Raw genomic sequence first — 20,736 nt, forward strand, 5'->3', positions numbered from 1 at the left:
CTCATCACAGCTGTTCTGGCAGAATTTCTGCTGTCCCGTGCTGTGCTTGATTTAGATCTGGAAAACAGGCTCCTGGACTTGAATCCAACCTGGACTCAAACCATAAAGGCTGGCTGACCTCTAGGGATGTGACTATAAATCCCATCAATTGTGGGCATGTGAATAAGGACACTTAAAGTCCCTGTTCTGATCCAAATCATGGCTGTTCCTTTCCTCTGGAAAGTGAGACCAAATACTCTTTGTATGTTGTGTTTTTTCACTACATATTTCAGTAATTGGTATATTTTTGGGGTCCTATTGTCTCTGATCCTTGTACAAATGCATTGAAGAAATGGGTGTAAGGAGCCGTATCCCATTCCTGTTCCCTTAGAGTGCTCTAACCATGCAAATTGCTCCAAACAGGTCATGGTCTGGACCCCCCACCCTAAACTCCACCCCAGTCTATGGATCTGACAAGGCCCATAAAGAGAAGCAATCAGCACCATTCTAAAGTCTAGGGCAGCTTATATGTTCCCCTGCACGCCAGGGAGCTGGAGAAATGCCTGGTGGGCACCACATTGCCCTCAAATCAGGTACAGATTTAAGGGTACAGTTTGGACCTTTGTTTATGGAGAGGGATGATACAAATGCTGCGCAGGTTGATGCATTCCCCTCCTTTCTTTAGTGGCACTTGTGAAAACATCTAAAAGAATTTCAGAATCCTTCGATCTGGATTCACAAATGACTTTTAAAGCAGAAAACCTAAAGACTAAAATCCATGTTCAGTAACACTTTAGTAACAAGTTACTTGGATGGTTAAAATATAACTTCTGTGAGACTAATTTCCTCCCACTGGGGTAATTACTAAAGAAAGTGTTTGCGGGGGGGTACGTCAACAGAACCCTTCTTCCTGTTTCTCCATGCAAGGATTTCATAAATCTTTGCTTGTGACATCATAATCTGTTGCTATGGGAATGCTTGTTGTAGGATTACAACCTCAAAGTAGGAGCAAACAGAAAGAGGAGATTGGTTCTGTGAGATAAAAACTGTCTTTACTGAGGATAAATAGATCATCCTTCCAAACCTTTCAAAATCAGGCTTACATACATCTTATAAAACCGAAATCAGATTTCAGATTGCTATCTCATAGTAACTGTTACCGAAATATTGGGTCTGCCTAGCTGACTTTCACATAACCTAATTCACAGTTTAGCAAACCCACTGAATATTCACTTGAGGGAAAAAAAAGACCTGGAAAAGGATGTAAGGCAAATAGACTTTAATGAACCTTTTACTTACAACAGAATGTTACAGCTTTTTCTTACTGATAATGAAAACTGCAAGTAACAGCACATTCCTAACAAGGTTAAAGATATGACTAGATCTCTATATAAGCCAGGTTTATATAATAACGTGGAGAAAAAAACCAGTTTAACCCATAGTCCTTGACCATTCTAAAGCAATCTTTCTTGAAATACAAATATAACAGAAATGGTACTAGATTGGCGCTACTGTAAGGATCACTGAGGAGGGTATGGAAATAGCTGGAGCAGCTGAGAAGAGATGTTCAATGCATTTTGTCTCTACAATGCAGTTGCAAACAAGATGCCTCGGGGATCCTGTGGCTTGCTGTCAGGCGTGTTGTGCAATGCTCCTTATACCTGCTGCAGACAGGGTTAACATACTGCCTGATGAGAGGGGATGATACTCTGACTACACCTGCAACACAGCAGACTACACCCCTAGGAGCCATGGGACACTTCCAGGTAGTGTTAGGCTTCAAGGGAGTGCTGGCTCTGAATTGTGCTGGTGTCGAAGCAGGAGCATGCCTACAAAGGGAAAAGATTTTTTGTCTTTTTTCTCTTCCACCGAACACATCCACTTAGGGGCTTCCTGAAGCGTGTCCTTTGTTTCTAATCTATTAGAACAGAAATTAAAGGAAATCCATAAGGATCAGTAAATACATATGCAAATGTTACTTTTTCTTGTAGGTCATCACCATGGTAACTATTACTATGGGAGACAAAGAGGCAGGGTCTAGTGGTCTGGGCACAGGAATGGGAATTGCAATCTCCTGGGTTCTATTCCTCATGCTGATTTTGCCTTGCTCTGTTACTCTGGGTAAGCCACTTATCCTCTCTGCCAGTTTTCCTTTCTGTTCAGTGGAGCTACTGCCTGCCTACCTGATGTCTCCTCATAGCATTCCTAGGAGGTAGGCAGCGTTCTAAGGCACTAGGTGGAAGACTACATACTATTGCTAATTTATGACCTTTTTGTGCCTGGCTCTTATGTGAGATGCTCTCTCTCTATGCAGAGACCAGGCATAATTAGTCCCTCTGCTCCCTGCTTCGTCATTGTGCCCCTGAGGGTCAAGCTACACTAAAGGAGTGAGAATGGTAGAGGAGGAGTCTGGATCACGGCTAGACTTGGCAGAATTAGATTTTCATATTTTTATAATTTTGATGGACAATATTGGTGTTTGCTTTTAAGCACCTTTCAATTTTTATGCATTTAAATTTTCACAGTTCACAAAATTATGGGTTGTGAGAAATTATTGAGTCAGACAATAATTATTGGCAGCCAATGCTGAGATTCAAAAAGTTAAAGCTTTATAACTGTCAGAACCCAAACTGTTAACATTATATATAAAAATTTTAGCCTTAAATCAGACTCTAAGAAGTTCTCAAGCTGCATTTTTCTTACTTTGCCTATCTGAAAATTTCAATTATTATCACCTGGAAATATTTCTTCCTCAATTTGTGTGTCTGGTGAAATTGACATTGCAGTTATGATAAAAATTGAATCCTTCCAAGCCTAGTCATAGTTCATCCCAGTGATGAGCTGCCAAAAAATTAACAACCGGTTCCCTCCTCCTCACTCCATGAGGGGTCATGCTCCTCCCACCCCCCAGGACCCCTGCCCTATCCACCCCTCTTCCCTGTCCCCTGACTGCCCCCTGCTGCCCCATCCAATCTCTCCTCTCATTCCTGATGGCCCTCCAGGACCCCCCATTCAATCCCCCAGTTCCCTACTCTCTGACCGCCCCGACCTCAACTCCTCTACCCTCTTCCAACACCCGTTCCCTGCCCCCTTACGGCACTGGAGGCCAGGCCGGGGGTGCTGGGCCGGGCCAGAGCCGCTTGGCTGGGGGTGCCCGACCAGAGTCGGGGCCTGGCCGGAGCCACTCTACCCGGCCAGCTGGAGTCAGGGCCGGGGCCAGAGCTCGGCCAGGACCGGGCTGCGCTGCCAAGACCAGAGCCAGGCTGCACCGCCAGGACCATAGACATGTCGTGCCACTGGGACCGGAGCCGGAGCCAGAGTCAGGACATGCCACCCGGCTGGGGCGCCTGGCTGGGGCCAGAGGTGGGCCAAGCCACCAGGGCCGGAGGGATCTAGGCCATGCCGGGGCCAGGCCACACCGGGGCAGGAGCAGGGGCCTGGCCACACCACTTGGCCGGGACTGAAGCTGGAGCTGGGGCCGGGGTGCACTGCCCCTCCTCGGAACCCTCCTCGCCCCCCCCCCCACTTGCGCAAAGCTGCCCTTCTCAGCCCTCCCAGGCTTCCCGCGTTCAGGGAAGGAGGCAGAGGTGAGCTGGGGCTGGGGGTAGGGCAGGGAGCTGCTGGAGCTTTACGGGTTGTTAAATTTAGAAGCCCTTTTAGAACCAGTTGTCCCACATGGGACAACTGGTTCTAAAAGGGCTTCTAAATTTAATAACTGGCTCCTGCGAACCAGTGGGAACTGGCTCCAGTTCACCACTGGTCCATCCTTTGCACTAGCCAGTGGCATTGGTTGGATGCAGAGCGATGCGCACGCACTGCACTGTCCTTTGGGCTCCTTTCTGAGCACAACATGCAATTCTTGCACACTGGAGTTGCTCCTGGCATGATACAGGCCTGCAGGACCTACATCGTGGCTCATGTCCCTCTCTAGGCCGGCACAGCCTGGTCCTTAGAGTGTAACAAAAATCTGCTTGTTGATATTACACAACTCAATCTTAGCTAACCAAACAGTTTTTTTTGTCATGCTCATAATCCCCCTGTTGCCCATTTGCAGATCTCTGGTTGCTTGATATGTTGGTATCGAGAAGACTCATTTAAACTTTGCTTTCTTATGGTTGCCTCACAAGTTTCTCTAGGCAGCTGAAGGCACAGGTAATGTTGCAGAGTATTACATTTGGAGAGTGCTGAAGTGAAGGGTGCTTGGAAGTCTGCAATAGTTGTTAAAAGCTATTTGCTGTCTGGTTTCTAGGAGACAGCAAGACTCATAGCATTTTTTCTTTGCAGTCTGTACCTCTCAACAATTTATCAACTAACACACTTGATCAAGACTGATAAAAATCTTTTAAACAATTATAGAGGGTTGCATTATAGAATGGGGACAGTAAAGTGTGGAAATAAAATGATTGCTGAAGATAAGGTCTACGCAAACAGCATCCACGGGTGTATGGGTGGAACTCCCATTAGTGCTAGTGATAGATGCATGTGTAAATCCCTGGGCATCTTGACAATTTTCCCCTTAATATGCTTTGACTGGACTTCATATTCAGCAATCATTTTATTTCTGCTATTTATTTTCTAAAACACCATCTCCATTATTTAATCCAGCACTCCCTATATTTGTCAAAACAAGAAAAGGGAGTCCCCTTCAGTCTGAAGTTATCATGTGGATACTCTGGTGTGAGTCTTAATAATAAAAATGAAGCAGAATATTGATTTCAGTGAAAATTATTCGAGAAAGTGGATATGTGGATATGGCCCAATAATCATCAATAAATACTACTTGACAATTATAGACCACTTTTGATTTTCAAAGCACTGAGAAGAAAGTCGCACGAGTGATAAATCTGTTTTCTGATGCTCATTTATCAATAAAGGTGCAAATGACATGCAAGGTATTAAAAACAGATTGTATGTGACTGTAGATTAGCACCCACGAAGGAAGGCAAGGGACATTAAAACACTGACTACAAAACATCCGTGAGGGAAGGTACCTCAGTGGCTCACAACTGAGGATGCCAAATTCAGGATGAACTGCTGAGAAATAGGGCAGATCCACCCTATCATAACCTTAGTCCCAGATTTGGACCTTAGCGTCCAAAATATGGGGGTTAGCATGAAAACCTCCAAGCTTAGTTACCAGCTTGGACCTGGTACCTGCTGCCACCACCCAAAAAATTAGAGTGTTTTGGGCCACTCTGGTCCCCTTGAAAAACCTTCCCTGGGGACCCCAAGACCCAAATCCCTTGAGTCTCAAAACAGAGGGAAATAATCCTTTTTCCCTTCCCCCCTCCAGGTGCTCCTGGAGAGATACACAGACACAAGCTCTGTGAATCCAAACAGAGTGATTCCCCCTCTCTGTTCCCAATCCTGGAAACAAAAAGTACTTTCCTATTCCCCCAGAGGGAATGCAAAATCAGGCTAGCAATCCAACACACAGATCTCCCCTTGATTTCTTCCTCCCACCAATTCCCTGGTGAGTACAGACTCAATTTCCCTGAAGTAAAGAAAAACTTCAACAGGTCTTAAAAGAAAGCTTTATATAAAAAGAAAGAAAAATACATACAAATGTTCTCTCTGTATTAAGATGATATAATACAGGGTCGATTGCTTAAAAGAATATTGAATAAACAGCCTTATTCAAAAAGAATACAAATTAAAGCACTCCAGCACTTATATTCATGCAAATACCAAAGAAAAGAACCCATATAACTTACTATCTGATCTCTTTGTCCTTACACTTAGAAACAGAAGACTAAAAAGTAGAAACTGCTTTTCCAAAGCTCAGAGAAAGCAGGCAGGCAGACAAAAGACTCAGACACTCAATTCCCTCCACCCAGAGTTGAAAAAATCCGGTTTCCTGATTGGTCCTCTGGTCAGGTGCTTCAGGTGAAAGAGACATTAACCCTTAGCTATCTGTTTATGACACACCCCAAGACTGGTAGCTAATCCCCCATAGGATATACCGAACCAGCAACAAGAGTAAACTTTTGTTTCACCACACTGGCTAACAAGAATTTATAAAAGCCATTTCCTCTGAAAACACTGGATTCAAAGGTGAGTGGTTCTTTACAACCAGTCTCATCACTAAAAGGTTCTTCTGATCCCAAAGGATCAGCCACACACCCAGGTCAATATATAACTTAGATCTTACCCAAAAATCATGCTCATGCCAATCCTTTAGTATCTAAAGGTTTATTCATAGAAAGAAAGAAAGAAAGAAAGAAAGAAAGAAAGAAAGAAAGAAAGAAAGAAAATTAAAATTGGAACAGTTAAAATACAGTAATTGTAAAGTTCTTGATTCAGGCTTGTAGCAGTGATGGAATAAACTGCTGTCTTAAGTCAAGTTTCTGGCTGCTTCCAAATCATTGGAAGGTCCTCAACCCATTGGGAAGAATGCTCCCATTAGTATAAATTCATATTCCAGAGGCTGGAGCAGGATAGAGGCAAAATGGAGGGGTTTCCAGGGCCTTTTTTACTGTCTGCCATGTTTCAAGCAAAAACCTCAGCACAGCTAGTGGAAAATTACAGGTGACAAGATAGTGTTTGGAGTCACATGGGCAAGTCACATGTCCAAGCATTTTGCCTAGTCACAGCAGAAAGTCCATTATCTGTAGATCGACGTCTTCTATGGTCCATTGTCAGTTAAATGTTCTTTTGATGGGCCATTCAATTTGAATAGTCTCTCCAAGATGTGCGGCTAGCTACTTTGTGGGCATTACCTCAGGAGCAAACATTTGAAATCCAGGTGTAGAGCGAATATTCATAACTTCAAATACAAAAATGATACATGCATACAAATAGCATAATCATATTCAGCAGGTCATAACCTTTCCATAGACATCTCACATGCCACATTTTGTACAAGATTTGTTGCAAGTATATAACAGTGGTTGCAACAATGATCTATATGGTCATATTTTAATTAGGTAATGTCATAGAAGGCAGGGGACATCTAAACATCGACCACCACATATACAGATTATATCTGTAATGACCTGCTTCTCTGGTGAACTGCTGACACATATACACATACATACTTGGTGATTCTGTGTCTGGTACTGGTGCTTCCACCATCCAGTATTCACTCCCTGTCTCTTTGGGTATGTCTACACAGAAAAGAAAAACCAGAGGCTGGCTGATGCCTGCTGAGTCAGGCTTGTGTGGCTCTAGCTGCAGCGCTATTTCATTGCTATGTAGATCCCAGCCATGCAGGTTTTAAGAGGCTCAAGCTTCAGGCTTCAGCCTGACCCCAGAAATCTACACAGCAATAAAACAGCCTCTTAACCCAAGCCCTGCAAGCCTGACTCAGCCTGACTCTTTGCTGTGTAGACACACCCTTTTAGACTTACAGTTAAAAGGCTTTGGTCTTTTTTCCCCAGAAAATGGAGAACCTGAGAGGCAATCTTACTTGTGGTAATTATTATGTACTGTCACTTTGAGAAGCAGCAATCAGGTGTCCATGGGTGGTGCATGAACCTCCCATTTGGGGAGGCTAGCCCCGCACCCCTTCTGCTCAAGGTCCTACCCCCCACTCCTCCCTCCCCTGCACTCGCCCACTGGGGCCAGAGGAGCCCTGTCTCCCACATTGTGTCTGGAGAAGGCCCAGTAGAGCAGACCCAAGCCTCAGTCTACCCGCCTGAGCTGCTCTGAGCCCCACCATGGTCCAGCCCTAGGGCGGTGGCGGGGAGCATTAGTGGAAGTTTGGGAGTCTTAGCCTCCCCTGGCCTCCATTGCACACCACTTATGCAGGTGTTAGTAGCATATATCAGACTTAATCTAAGTCATTGTCTACACTACAGAGTTTTGTTGACTAAAGTTATGTCACTTTAATTAAACTGCTGTTGCATGTCCACACTATGATCCTTGTGTCGGCAGAGCACATCCACACTAGCAGCTCTTGCATCAACACAGAGAGCAGTGCACTGTGGATAAATATCCCACTGTGCAACTGGTTGCAGAGTACTTTAGGAAGGGTTTGCAGTACCTCATTGGGCAAGTACAGCATCACATGGGGCAGGTTTCTCAATCCCATCATTCCATGGGCATCCTCCTAGATTGCCAGATGTTTTTCAACTGAAGTGTATGTGGAAGGAAGGGGCTGGAGAGCGTGTGACAGGGAGTGTGTGTGGGGGCAGGAGAGACAGAAACAGTGTGTGTGTTGGGGAAGTGTATGTGTTGGCCTGCTGTGTCTTTAAGTTCAGACAGCAACCAATCCTGAGGTACAGGAGGACACACTCACACACATCAGCCCTCGCTCTGCACAGCACAGCAGCAGCCCGCTCTCTGTCCCTCCCCCCGCAGTAGTAGCCTGCCTGCCTGTGGTTCTGTGATTCCGTCCGAGTTCTGCCTCCTCAGCTACCTACCCGGAGCGGCATCCTCAGCAGCTTTGTTATTTTGGGGGCGGGCGGAGGGTATGCTTGCAGGGTTCAAACCAGTGAGCAGAGAGGTCACGGCGGGCATTGCGGGATACTGGAGGAGGCCAGTTTTGTTGACATAACGAATGGCAGTGTCTATACTAATGCTTCGTCACTTTAACTTTGCCGCGAACGGCTCTATGGCTCTTGTCAAGGCGGTTTTTATTTTGTCGGCATAACAGCAGGGTCGGCTAAACAGCTCCCTGCTTAGCTTTCTGGCTTTTGTGAATCCCATTTTTAGGTGCCTAGCTCTCTCCATCCACTGTACAGGGAGCCTGGGCACCTAACTAAGGGCTGTGGTTTCCATTGGGCAGCAGGTACCTAAAGTTAGGCACTGCAATGCTGAGCCTGTGCCCCTTGTGGATGTAAGCCCAGACTCTTGAAGGTGCTTAGGCTCCTAACTTCCCTAGACATCAGTGGAAGTTAGGAGCCTGCATATTTTTGAGGATGTGGGCACTAGTCCTTAGGATAAAATATTCAGGACTTAGGACCCTAAGTCATGTAGCTGCTTTTGAAAAACAGGCCTTAAATTTCAGTGAAAGTCAGTGGGATTTAAACTTCTAAGTGCCTAAATCCCTTTGGAAAGGGGAACTTATGCTCATTATGAAAATTTTATCCTGTGATGCTTTGAAATTTGACCGTTGATAGTTGTCCTATTTTACAGGATTTAGCTTAATCATTCCTAATTGTATTAATTAAAATAATTGTTTGCTGCAGCATGAAATGCACAAAAGAAGAAAACCTAGGCCCAAGCGTGGGCGATGTGCTCTGCACTAGAAGAACCAGGTTCTATTCCAATACTCTTGTTCCCTGAACTGTCATGGTCTGTGATTGCTGCAGAGAGAACAGCAGCAGCAGCTTCTCCAGCTGCTTACCCAGAGATGTTGACAGACTTCCCTGAGCTAAAAGAATAGATGCCTCAAAATAGGAGCAGATGGGGTTACATGAAGTAATGGGACCACTGTGTTCCAATAAGGCTAGGGAGGACTGTGTATCCTATTGTAACAGAAAGATGCACATGCTGTCTCTTACTAGAGCTTGCATCTGAAGGGAGGTCAGATTTTTTTCAAAAGTGGTGGCTGTAGTAAAGTATACTTAAAAAATTTATTGAATCTACTAGGTAAGAATGACAAATGTAAAGACACCATATTATAAATCATTTTACAGAGATAATTGTCATAAGCATGCCTTTGATTAAACAAATACACTTGTTTCAGATTTTACACAACTACACAAAACTGTATGGGAACCAGGGGCTCCAGAACAGGGCAGGGTCAGGGGGCCATCGCCCCACCACTTTTAAAAGTGGGAGGGCATAACCCTTCCACTTTTTACTGTCCATAAGGGTGAGCGACAGCTGGGAGGGACGGAGAGGAGCCAGCAGGGCCTCGGGGGTGGGAAGGGGGGGAGGTGGCGTGAGGTTGGGGTGATGGTTTGGGGCCTGGTGCCCCTCCCTCCCACCCCCATTTTAGGAAGCTTCTGCTGCTCCTCATGGGAAATAGTAGAACATTCTACTTTAATGATTAGCTCCCAAGATGGAGCCAAACCTGAAATTCTTCACTCAGTTTTAATTAGTCTGAAGGCAGTTTGCCTGTATGAGCATTAAGTAAAAAATGAGTCTCATCTCTTGCACCCATTGAAGTTAATAGGCCTGAGTCTGATGTTACGCTCCCAGCAGTGTAATTCCATTATCTGCAGTGGAGTTCCTCTAAATTTTATGAGTGAAATTAGAATCTTTCCCAAAGGATGTTTTGCCATTGACGTCAATGGAGTTGGGTCAGCCTCTCAAGAGTTGGCCCCTTAATTTTCAAATATAGATCTCATTTAATAAGAGTGAAACCACACTGTAGGAGAGTGTTGCCAGGTTTAAGGGTGACTTTGCACTTCTCTGGAAGCTATCAATACCCAGTCTTTCACCTTATGTCTTTTAGTACAACCAAAGGTATGCTATAATTGTCCACAAATGCACTGCAAATGGTGTCTTATTGTTTAAGTGGTACCCACCGCAACAGTGACGGAAGAGGAGAGAGGGCAGATCTGCTAATTGCATCAGCACTTAGCATCAGGCAATGCTGAATCCTGGTGTCAAGAGGTAAAATGTAAAAAATTATATACATTTTCTGCCTAATGTAAACTACTGAGAGTCATTCACCGTGCTGTGGTAGAGTATGATGTAACTTCTCATTTGGACCCTCATTAAACAGTATAAATGACAATAGAAACAAAATGGCATCATCTTAAATTGCCTTCAGACTGAGGGTTGATGTTAGACTTAGCTTTGAGCCTCATAGCTTCTGTGGAACAGAGACTATTTATACTCCTCTTAGTGCAGGTCTACACTTAAAGTGCTGCATCGATGCAGCTGTGCCACTGTAGCGCTTATGTGAAGATACTGTTGACAAGAGAGCTTCTCCCATCAGCGTAGTTAGTCCACCTCCAAGAGGCAGTAGCTATGCTGATGGGAGAACACCTATGTCGACACAGCTCTGTCTACACGGGGCTTAGGTCAGTATAACTATGATACTTGGGATGTGGATTTTTCACACCCCTGAGCAACATAGTTAGACCAATATAGGTCTGTAGTGTAGATCTTAGAAAGTTTTACTTGGAAAGAGAAAGTGGATACCGACTGATACCATTAAGGAGAGCAGGAACCTTCTCTACCACTAGCAATCCTTCTGGATATCATCTTACTATAGTTCTGTGGAAGATACTGTAAGAACTCAGATTCAGCTGGAAAAAGTACAGTAATGGCATACCAAGTCAGTCACATTAATGATAATTCATTATAAAGTTTGGGGGACCCACAGCCACTTATCTTAATGCACAGACAGGAAGCCCTCACTTATTGCTATTGTTTCCTAATACCTGACACGGCCTCAGCACTCCCTGACATGGCCTGGCAGACACCCAGAGATAGATGCTGATATTCAAAGCTGCAATTGCTGAATCGTTTAGCATCCCTTGATACATCTGATTAGTGCAAATGATCAATACTAAACTTTGAGGAAAACTAGTGTGGGTATGCTACAGATGATGTCCCATGAATAAATAACTTAGATAATGGCATTTGTCTTACTATAAGGCTCATCTATAATTTAGCAAGAATAATGCCCATTAACAGAACACCTAAGATCATCACTGCCAAAATAAAGAGTTAATTGGTTTCTGTCTTCTGGGAACTCTCTCATAATAAGTAAGGCATGAGGAAGTGGTGGCCTACTGTATATAATGAATGTAAAAGAACCTGCTCTCCATGTTACTTTCTTTGCACCCAAAGTCTTTCTTCAAGAGCCTTTTAATGGCATCATTTTGATCCAAGTTCTTTCACTGGATAAAGACTTTAGAGAAGTTTCATTCTCTTTTCTTAACATAAAGGTCTAGGACCTGTTCCAACAGCAGTTGAGCTGGGCCCTAAGTGAGTAACATGGAAAAAATGGACTCTTTTTATTAAATGAATGAACTGAGTACTAAATTTAAAGGGGGGGAATCAGCCAGTTATGTCTGTGGAATTTTGTACTTTAATAAAATGTAGCCAAATATGCATAATACACAGTTATGGAACACCTATAAAAAGATTACTTGATCACTACCACAAAATCAATTTGCAGATGTCTGCATTTAATCTAGGAATTGTGTGCTTCTCCAAGGCAGAGAAACAACCCCAATCCTGAAGCATTACTTATGTGAAAATACAAGTGGCTTGTATTTTCCCACAAGAACTGTGCAGATGCACTGGCACATCTGTTCACTGTGCAGTCCCATAACTTGGTATGGGTAACATTGACTTCAGAGATTAATGCCAGCTTCCCTAGCATGACAAACACTTGTATTCTAACCATCTTTGCAGAATTAAAACAGAACATTATTTCTTCTGACAACATGTCAAAATATAGAACACCTTCTAATTCTGCCCTTAACAGGTGACCTGTCACCTGATTCCATTTAGCATGTGAAATTTACTTTCAAAATTATGGTGATCAAACCAAAATGTTTTGAAACCATTATGGACTAATATCCCCCATGGAAACTTACTGAGAGTCCCATAGTATTTCACATCTACTTTTATCAAATACAATGTAAAACAATCTATATTCCAGACATTCTGTATAGATGTTACAAGCACACTATGCCAGCATTTCTGAGATCAAAAACATGCAAGGTTTTAAATCTGCCAGTCTGAATATATATTTTGGTTTCATGGAAGACTGAGCTTTCAAACCCAAAGCAACAAATCAGTCCACTGCCCATTGAACCTGTCACAGTCCCATCCTTGAATAAGACCACATGTGTCACCATTGTCAATTATCTAGTGTTAGAGTACAGGGAGAAAGCCAGGACAATATAAAACACATAAATTAATAAATTCTGCTTTGGGGAGACCGGATGGCTTGGACATTGGTAATAGGATACAGAGCCACTCTCTAGGGGCTTGTCTACACTTACCGGGGCATCGATGAGCAGCAATCGATGCATCAGCAGTCGATTTAGTGGGTCTAGTGAAGTTCTGCTAAACTGACTGCAGATCACTCTCCCTTCAACTCCTGTACTCCACTGGATTGAGAAGAGTAGGGGGAGTTGACAGGATAGCATAGTGTGGACCCTGCAGGAAGTAGATCGAAGCTATGTCAATTTGAGTTACGCTATTCACATAACTCAAATTGCCTAGCTTAGATTGAATTTCCCCTGTAGCGCAGAAGGCCCTAGGTTTCACATCCAGCTCTTCTGATGGCTCTATTCAGTGGCCTATGGGATTGCAGTTCAGTTCCTAGTGGACACGTGTCAACATTACTAAAACATCCATTGCTAATTGGCACTGTTGTTAGCAATCAAAGCAGTGAGGCTCAGGATTCAGTGGACACAGAGATTGGATGAATCTTTCACTCCAGAGGCCATTTGCCCCATAACACAGAAGCACATTGGTGGTGGGTATGGGAAAACTCATTGATTATACTATATAGTATCTGTCCTGGGGATATACAGAAGATTTTAGTCTCCAGGGTTATCAGGCTAACATCTTTAATGAGTACTAAATTCTCTTACATTTTTTTAAAGAGAAAAGAGGCTTTGCATCACCACAGGAAATCTGCATAATTAGGGTCCATTATTCCCTACAGAGAAATCTCAGGAATCTACTCTGCTTTGAAATGGGATAAATTAAAGTTCACTAGGGAAATCAGAACCACTCACCTTCCCCTGAATCTCTGCCTAAAATTCAAACTAAAATTATTTTGAGGTTACAAAAGGTTCAGTTCAAATGTTCTTTCCATTTTGATACTTGAGACTTGATCTAATTACCAATATTATAAAGCGCTTAACAATCTATGATTGAGGTTCATGCTTAGAACTTTGGCCCTGTATCTTGGCAGCAAGGCTACTGACATCAACTGAGATCTTGTCTACACCAGAAAGTTGGACCACTTTATCTAACCAGTATAGTTAAAACACTACAACCCCCCCATTTAGGGGTGTCAGTTATATCAATATGGGATGCTCATATTGGTATAGTTATTCCCATCTGGGAAGGAGAATAACTACACCAGTAACCATACTATAACCTTTATACTGATATAACTACATCCTCATAAGGGCTTTATCAGTAGGACATTCTGAGGTGCTATCCACACCAGTTGGGGGCAGGGGCTGTGTCACCACTTGCCCTGCATCCTGGGGTGCCTCGCAATGCTTTGCTGCTGTAGCTACCAATCAGGGCTCCTCACAAGCAGCATCCCTGATCCCGCAGTTCTGACCCTAGCAGCTTGTTAGCAAGCACAAACCACATTCTGGCTTCCAGCAGCCTTGGTTATTACTTGCAAGGTGACCTCAGCACACACTCAGTCCCAGATATTACCCCCAAAAGTGTGTTCTGCCCTGGCCAGCCTTCTCCTAGGCAAATCAGATATATTAGATCTGTTGATCCTCTTAAGGGGATTAATATACAACAGTCTGCTACCCTAAATGGAGTTACCCAAACAATTCACAACACTGCATTAGTTTTAATTAAAGAATAAAACAAATTTATTTAACTACAAAAGATAGTCTTTAAGTGAGCACAGAAATGGTTACGAGAGAAATAAAGATAAAACACTTTCTAAACTCGACTTGTTTCAAGGTGGAATTCTTTCTACAGGGTTCCAGTAATAGTGCTGACAACATTCTCAGGTCAGGGTCTGTTCCAATAGTCCAACTCTTTTTTCTTCTGTCTTCTTAGGTGAAAAGAGAGAGCTGGATAGGGAGAGATAACTTGGGGTGTTTTGCCCCCCTATTTTATAGTTCAGTTACCCTTTAAAAGGTATTTTCCTGAGGGTTACCCCTAGTTAAAGTACATTCAAACAGTGAAGGTGGTGACATGGTGTCTATTGAAAGAGGATGTATAATGTTTCTTCTCATTTCTGTATGCTGAAATACAGATTTTCTTTGTCTCATTCATGCTCTCACTGTTTGAGGACCCTGTTTATAACTTATATGTAAATTGAGGTAAACACACATTCCTTCGTTTAGGACCTGCTTGACCAGTCCTGCATAACTGGGGCTATGTGGGTTTGAAAATGTGCCACCAACATCATTCAGGGGGAAATCATAACTATATATATAATGTTCCTACCCATATTTCATCATGATATTATGACTGAAGAACAGACTCTGCAGCTGAGTCATTTGGCCCCATCTGTGTTTAATGTTTTTTTAAAACTTATCTTTTACTGGCTTTTTAAATAAATTTTAAGATTAGTGGAAATTAAAAAATAAACATCAGAAGGATAGATTTAGAATGCTGACATTATACAGCATTTGATCTTATTAAATCAAACAGATTTTTTAAAAATGTCTTTGTGGGAATATATTTTGATAGTCTTAACTTTCTACTAATACAGATGGTAAGTATATTGTCCCAAACTGTTTTTTTCTTTTCACTCCTGTCCTTTAATTATTAAGTGATTGAATTATTTTACCTTTAGTGTGCACATGCAATTATATTGAGAGTGGCTCAATATATTATCTAAGGTCTGGTCTACACTAGAAAATTAGGTCTGTTTAACTACATCGATCAGGGGTGTGAAAATTCCACTCAGCTGAGCGGAGACATTAAGCCAACTTAAGTCCCCGTGTAGTCAGTGCTAGGTTGATGGAAGACATTTTTTTTGTCAACCTAGCTAACGCCTCTTGGGGAGATGGATTGCTTATGTCAGCAGGAGAACCCCGTTACCATCAGCATAGGTAGTTTCTGCACTGAAGCGCTACAACAGCCCTGTTGCCGCAGCGCCGCTGTAGTGTTTTAAGTATAGACAAGTGCTAAGTCACCTTTTTTGCATGCTTCTGAACTCCAGCCCAACCATAACTTAGAAGTTCCACAAATCTTGTGAGAAAGCCTGTCCTCGTGAGATTTCTAAGAGCAATTTGTCAGCCTCTAAAAGATTTGGATACATTTTGTATATGCAAGTAAGCCCCCAAACTTTTGGATGTATTATCAGAACCAATTCTTCAACAGTTTGAAGTTTGTCCATTCTTCACTGTGATTCATGAAGTGTGAAAATTGATAAATAGCGACCCCTTTGGTGAGTGATACTAGATTTTAAAGCCTTTTAAATAAGCTTCCTGTCTGAAGCAAAAATCAGTGACACAGCCAGGTATTTTCTTCATGCAATTTGTTTATTTACAAAATCTACAAAGTCCTCTTTCCTTGAACATGAGTGGTAACAAATTACACACCCACATACCCTCCATTTTGCAAAAATGTTGGGACAAGGCAGTCATGCCTGACTTAAGAATCAGCTGCCTTGAGCCTGATGAAGTGAGTTTTAGCCCACGAAAGCTTATGCCCAAATAAATTTGTTAGTCTCTAAAGTGCCACAAGGACTCCTCATTGTTTTTGTCTCTCTTTAAGGCCTCTCTTTAAGGTCTCACACCAGTCTAAAATCTTAACAGGCAGTTTTCTCTTCCTGCTCTAGCCATGAAAATCCACATGGTCTTCAGAGGTGAGATTCAACTTGTACAGCTGCTTTGCAATACAAAGGAAGCTCAGAGTTTTAACGGCCAGACAAAGGAGAGTCCTTTAACCCATGGAATCTCCTTAAGGAGGGTCAGAGTCCTTATATCTCAGTGACCTCTAATGGCACGCCATTAGCACCTTTTAGCATAACAATATTAATTGAAAGCCTGTGTGTAGGGAAGATTTCTGATTTTAAAGGTCTCTTTAATTTAGCAAAGGCAAAAAAGATCCAACGGCTAGAAACTGAAGTGTGCAAAATTCAAATTGGAATTAAATTTTTTACTGTGAGGGTAATTAACCATTGCAACAAATTACCAAAGGCTTGTCTACACTTCATTGCTTTAACTTTACTGGTGGAGTGTCAAAATGTTTCATTACAACACAAACAGAGCTACTTTGATCTAGAAAAGAAAAGAAAATGTCTCAATTGGTACTAAGTATAACAGCCACTCTTAATTATTCTAAAATATAAATAATAAGAATAGAATATTGCACCATGTCATATTATGATATTTTGGTACTAGTTGTATTACTGATGTTACAAAATATAAATTATTTTTAAAAAACCGTAAAATAAATTTGGAAACAAAATGTTGGAATTCCTAAATGAAAATCTCCAGAAAGCAACATGTTTTTGAAATTCTGTTTTGCGAGAAGTTTTGAAAATATTTAGGTTTGGTCTAATTCAGAATGAAGACAAATTTCATTAATGTCACTATTTGGAGTGAATCAAAGATTCCAAGCTTTGGCCAGCTCTAAGCACTATTTACATAAAAAAAGTTACACCCCTAATCAAAATAGTTATAATGGTGTCAAAACTGTATGTGCACTGGGCAGGAGTGGATTTACTATGAAACAAACCGTGCGGTGGCATGGGGCCCCCAAGGTAAGCACTGCCCTCCCCCACCTACCTCCTGCATCCCAACCCCCTACACCAGCCCAGAGCCTACACCCCACAACCAAACTTCCTCCCAGAGCCCACACCCCATCCTGCACCCCAGCCCCCTGCCCCAATCAAGGTATCTCATTCTATTTTCATTTACTTCCCGTTACTTATAATATAGGAGGAGGATGGAGAAAAAAAGATTGAAAAACGAGGGTGGAAGGGGAAAGAAAAGAGATTGTTCTTTTTCTTGGCTGAGGGGTGAGGGGTGAGGGGTGTGAAAATGAAGCTGTGCACAGGGCCCAACTAATTCTAAATCCACTATTGGGATCGGGCCATGAGGTGTGGTAAATTGGTCATTTCTTGGAATCTTTAAGTCACGATGAGATGTTTTTCTAAAAGATATGCTCTACTTCACCCACAAGAATTAGATGCAGGCAATACTGGAGGAAATTCTTTGGCCTGTGTTATGCATGAGGTCAGACTAGATGAGGTCCTTCAGGCTTTAAATTCTATGAATCTGAACCTTCACCTTGCACAAAAAGGCAGGGTTGGTCTACTTTGTCTTAACTAAATAAAAAAACCACAGATTTAGTTATAGCGGTACAACTCCCTAATGTGGATGCAGTTATATAGGTCTATTTGTAAAGGTATTTATATCTGGATAGCTTGTTTCAGTAACCAAAACTATGCCCATATGCACACCTTTATTCTAGTATAACTGGGTCCTTCCTAGGGCTTGTATTCACTTAAATAAATTTTGTTTTCTACAAATTCAGTTACATTGGTGCAAAACTAACTGTAAACAAGCCCTCAGGTTAGTCCTTCTCCTAGTAGAAGATCTTATAGCCCAGGATCTTCCAGTGAGAAGGCTGTGTCGCCAGCCCCTGCAAGGGGAAGTTCCTCCCAGTGGAGATGCATGGGGTGGTTATGTGTCTTCCCCTTTACATAGTCTCTCCCTCCGCCCCAGTATCAAGGGATATGAGTCATCTATGGTGGTAGATCATGGAAGGCAAGGCATTGTCCGAGATAGACCATACCTAGCCCAAGCAAAGCTTTATGCAGCAACTCAATGCTCATGGCAGTCAAAAGGAGTCTTTCCCATTAGATCAGTCCTTTAAAGTTCAGGACAAATGTCTTGAAGTGAAACTGTAGCTGAATGAATACCCATTCCCAGGGTTGTTTCCAAGTCATATCTGACCTGAAGCATGGCTGGAAAGAATCTAGGTTATTTGACTTAGGGGCTAAGTACTGTACTGTTTTGTTGATACTGGCTATATTAGCTTGCCAGATACAAATGTGGAGAGATATGAAAGCACCTGTTATCTCCTGGGATCTTTGTGAAAATGAGGTGTTGTGTCTCTTGAGGCTATCTTGGCAAAAATAACTTGTAAACCAAAACCCCACATAGCATACAATCTCTTTCTTTTCCTTTTCTCTCCCCTTCCTCCTGCCCCGCCCCCCGCCAAGAAAAAATTATCCCCACTCATGAGCCTAGTGAGAGTCTAATTAAAGTGAATCACCAGGAGAAAAACAGCTTGCAAATATGGAATTTTTTATCTTCCCTTTCAAAGTCTTTCTGCTGTCTCTTTTTTGTCTCTATGACTAGGCTCAATCTCAGCTAAAACAGCTGATTCTAATAAAGAACTATTGGCAGCTTTCAGGCCTGCTTTTCCCCCTTGAAACTAACCGGAAAATAGCAAAGCGTTAGCAAACTTTTCCAAGTGAACTTTGAGAGGCTCACTTTCTAGAATTTGAATGTCTGGCAAAAGATCACATTATAATTATCATCAGATTTAGAGTTAGTGGGGCCCTGTGCACAGCTTTATTTTTGGGGGTCCCCCTGGGGACCTAGCCAAGATAAAGAACATTCTCTCTTATCTCCCCAGCATGTTTCATTCTTGTTTTCTTCATCCTCCTCTGATATTATAAGTAATGGGAAGTAAATAAAAATAAAATGATTGGGGTAAGGGGATGGAGTGAAGGAGGGGGTGCGGGGTGTGGACTCTGGGAGGAAGTTTGGGTGCTGGGTATAGGAATTGGTCTGGGGCAGGGGGTTGGGGTGTGGGAGGAGGAGTGAGGGGTGCGGGCTCTGGGATGAAGTTTGGGTGTGGACTCTGGGCTGGGGCAGGGGGCTGGGTGTGGGATGGAGTGAGGTGTGCGGGCTCTGAGAGGAAGTTTGGGTGCAGAGTGCAGGCTCTGGGATGAGGTAGGGGGCTGCGGTGCAGGCAGAGGGCCGGGGGGCAGGTGCTTACTTCGGATGGTGCAGTTCCCAAAGCGACCAGCACACACACCCCCTCCCGCAGCAGTTCCCAAGTGAGGGATGGGGCAGCGGTTATCTATGCACTGCTGGTGCCACCTCCACAGCTCCCATTTGCTGAAGTTCCTGGCCAATGGGAGCTGTGGAGCTGGCAGTAGGGGTAGGGGAAGTGAGCGGACACCCTCCCCCACCCCCGGGGGGGTCGCAGGGACATGCCGGCTGCTTCTGGGAGTGAATTGGCGCGGAGGGCGGGAGGCAGAGCAGGCAGCGAGCTTCCTTAGCTGTGCTGCACTGCTGCTGGCACATCTCTGCTCACCCATTGGGAGGAGAGGGGCAGTGGATTTCCATGTCCTGCCTGGGGCTGGGGCGTGTGCGGAGCCACCTCTCTGTCCCACCAGGGATGCACACTTCTGGGAGCAGCGTCTGGCCATCAGCCATGGCATTCAGGTAGACTGCCTGCCTGATCCTTGCTGCGCTGTTGGCTGGACTTAGGGGGCACGTTGTCAGATATTTGTCCTTTTTGGGGAGCCCCTGTCATTGGGGCCCCCATGCAACCGCACGGTTTGTTTCACAGTAAATCTGCTCCTGATTATAATGTCCCAATGCTGTCTTTAGAAAAGTAGTGTTTCTCTTTCTCTGCTTCCCAGTCCCTTCCCAGGTCTTTCCCCAGAGCAGGAGAAAAGATGTGCCAAATGAATAGTAAACTCAGGAGTCCCCAGTTCTTTACTTTCTCCAGCTGGAGTCACACCTGCCTTGGAGACACCTGTTACTGTTAAGCAGATGGTGAAATGATAGATCACAATAGATTTCATAAGACCTGTGAAATATGTGTTTCAGTCTTGTAGCTTGCAATTGGTGGGAAGTTAGACTGAGGTAAATTGAACCCATGTATCTAGCTCAGACAATTTGTCAGTCTTCAATTTATAGCAAGTTGTGTGGGTAGCAAGCAAGGGTCACTGTGACTTTCTTTTCTTCACTGAGGGCCTCTGTGCATTCCCATTTGTGGGATATGGCGGCCCTGATATCAAGCTGCAGAACTACCTTGAAAAATTGTGTTGTTTTAGGGGATGGGGAGGGGATGCAGGAGACATCTCATGCATGAGTGATGTCATCATCCTATTCTATATAAGGAAGTACCCCTCTCCCCAACCACCTCAGTTCCTTCACCACTGCCAAGGAGAGTGAATAGAAATCTCCGTTGTGTCCTGAGGCC

General features: G+C 43.4%; 1 long non-coding RNA gene across 1 annotated transcript in view; it reads right to left on the reverse strand.

Annotated features, from left to right (window-relative positions):
* Positions 1 to 1,377: 1,377 nt before the first annotated feature.
* Positions 1,378 to 20,736, reverse strand: part of LOC127044393 (uncharacterized) — a 35,883-nt gene continuing 16,524 nt past the window's right edge. The window contains exons 2-3 of the long non-coding RNA XR_007772479.1: positions 12,840 to 12,996; positions 1,378 to 1,897 (exon numbers count right to left, since the gene is read on the reverse strand). This is a non-coding gene — a long non-coding RNA (uncharacterized LOC127044393). The remainder of the gene's footprint in view (positions 1,898 to 12,839; positions 12,997 to 20,736) is intronic.

The sequence above is a fragment of the Gopherus flavomarginatus genome, chromosome 2 (assembly GCF_025201925.1).
Source record: "Gopherus flavomarginatus isolate rGopFla2 chromosome 2, rGopFla2.mat.asm, whole genome shotgun sequence".
Taxonomy (NCBI): domain Eukaryota; kingdom Metazoa; phylum Chordata; order Testudines; family Testudinidae; genus Gopherus; species Gopherus flavomarginatus.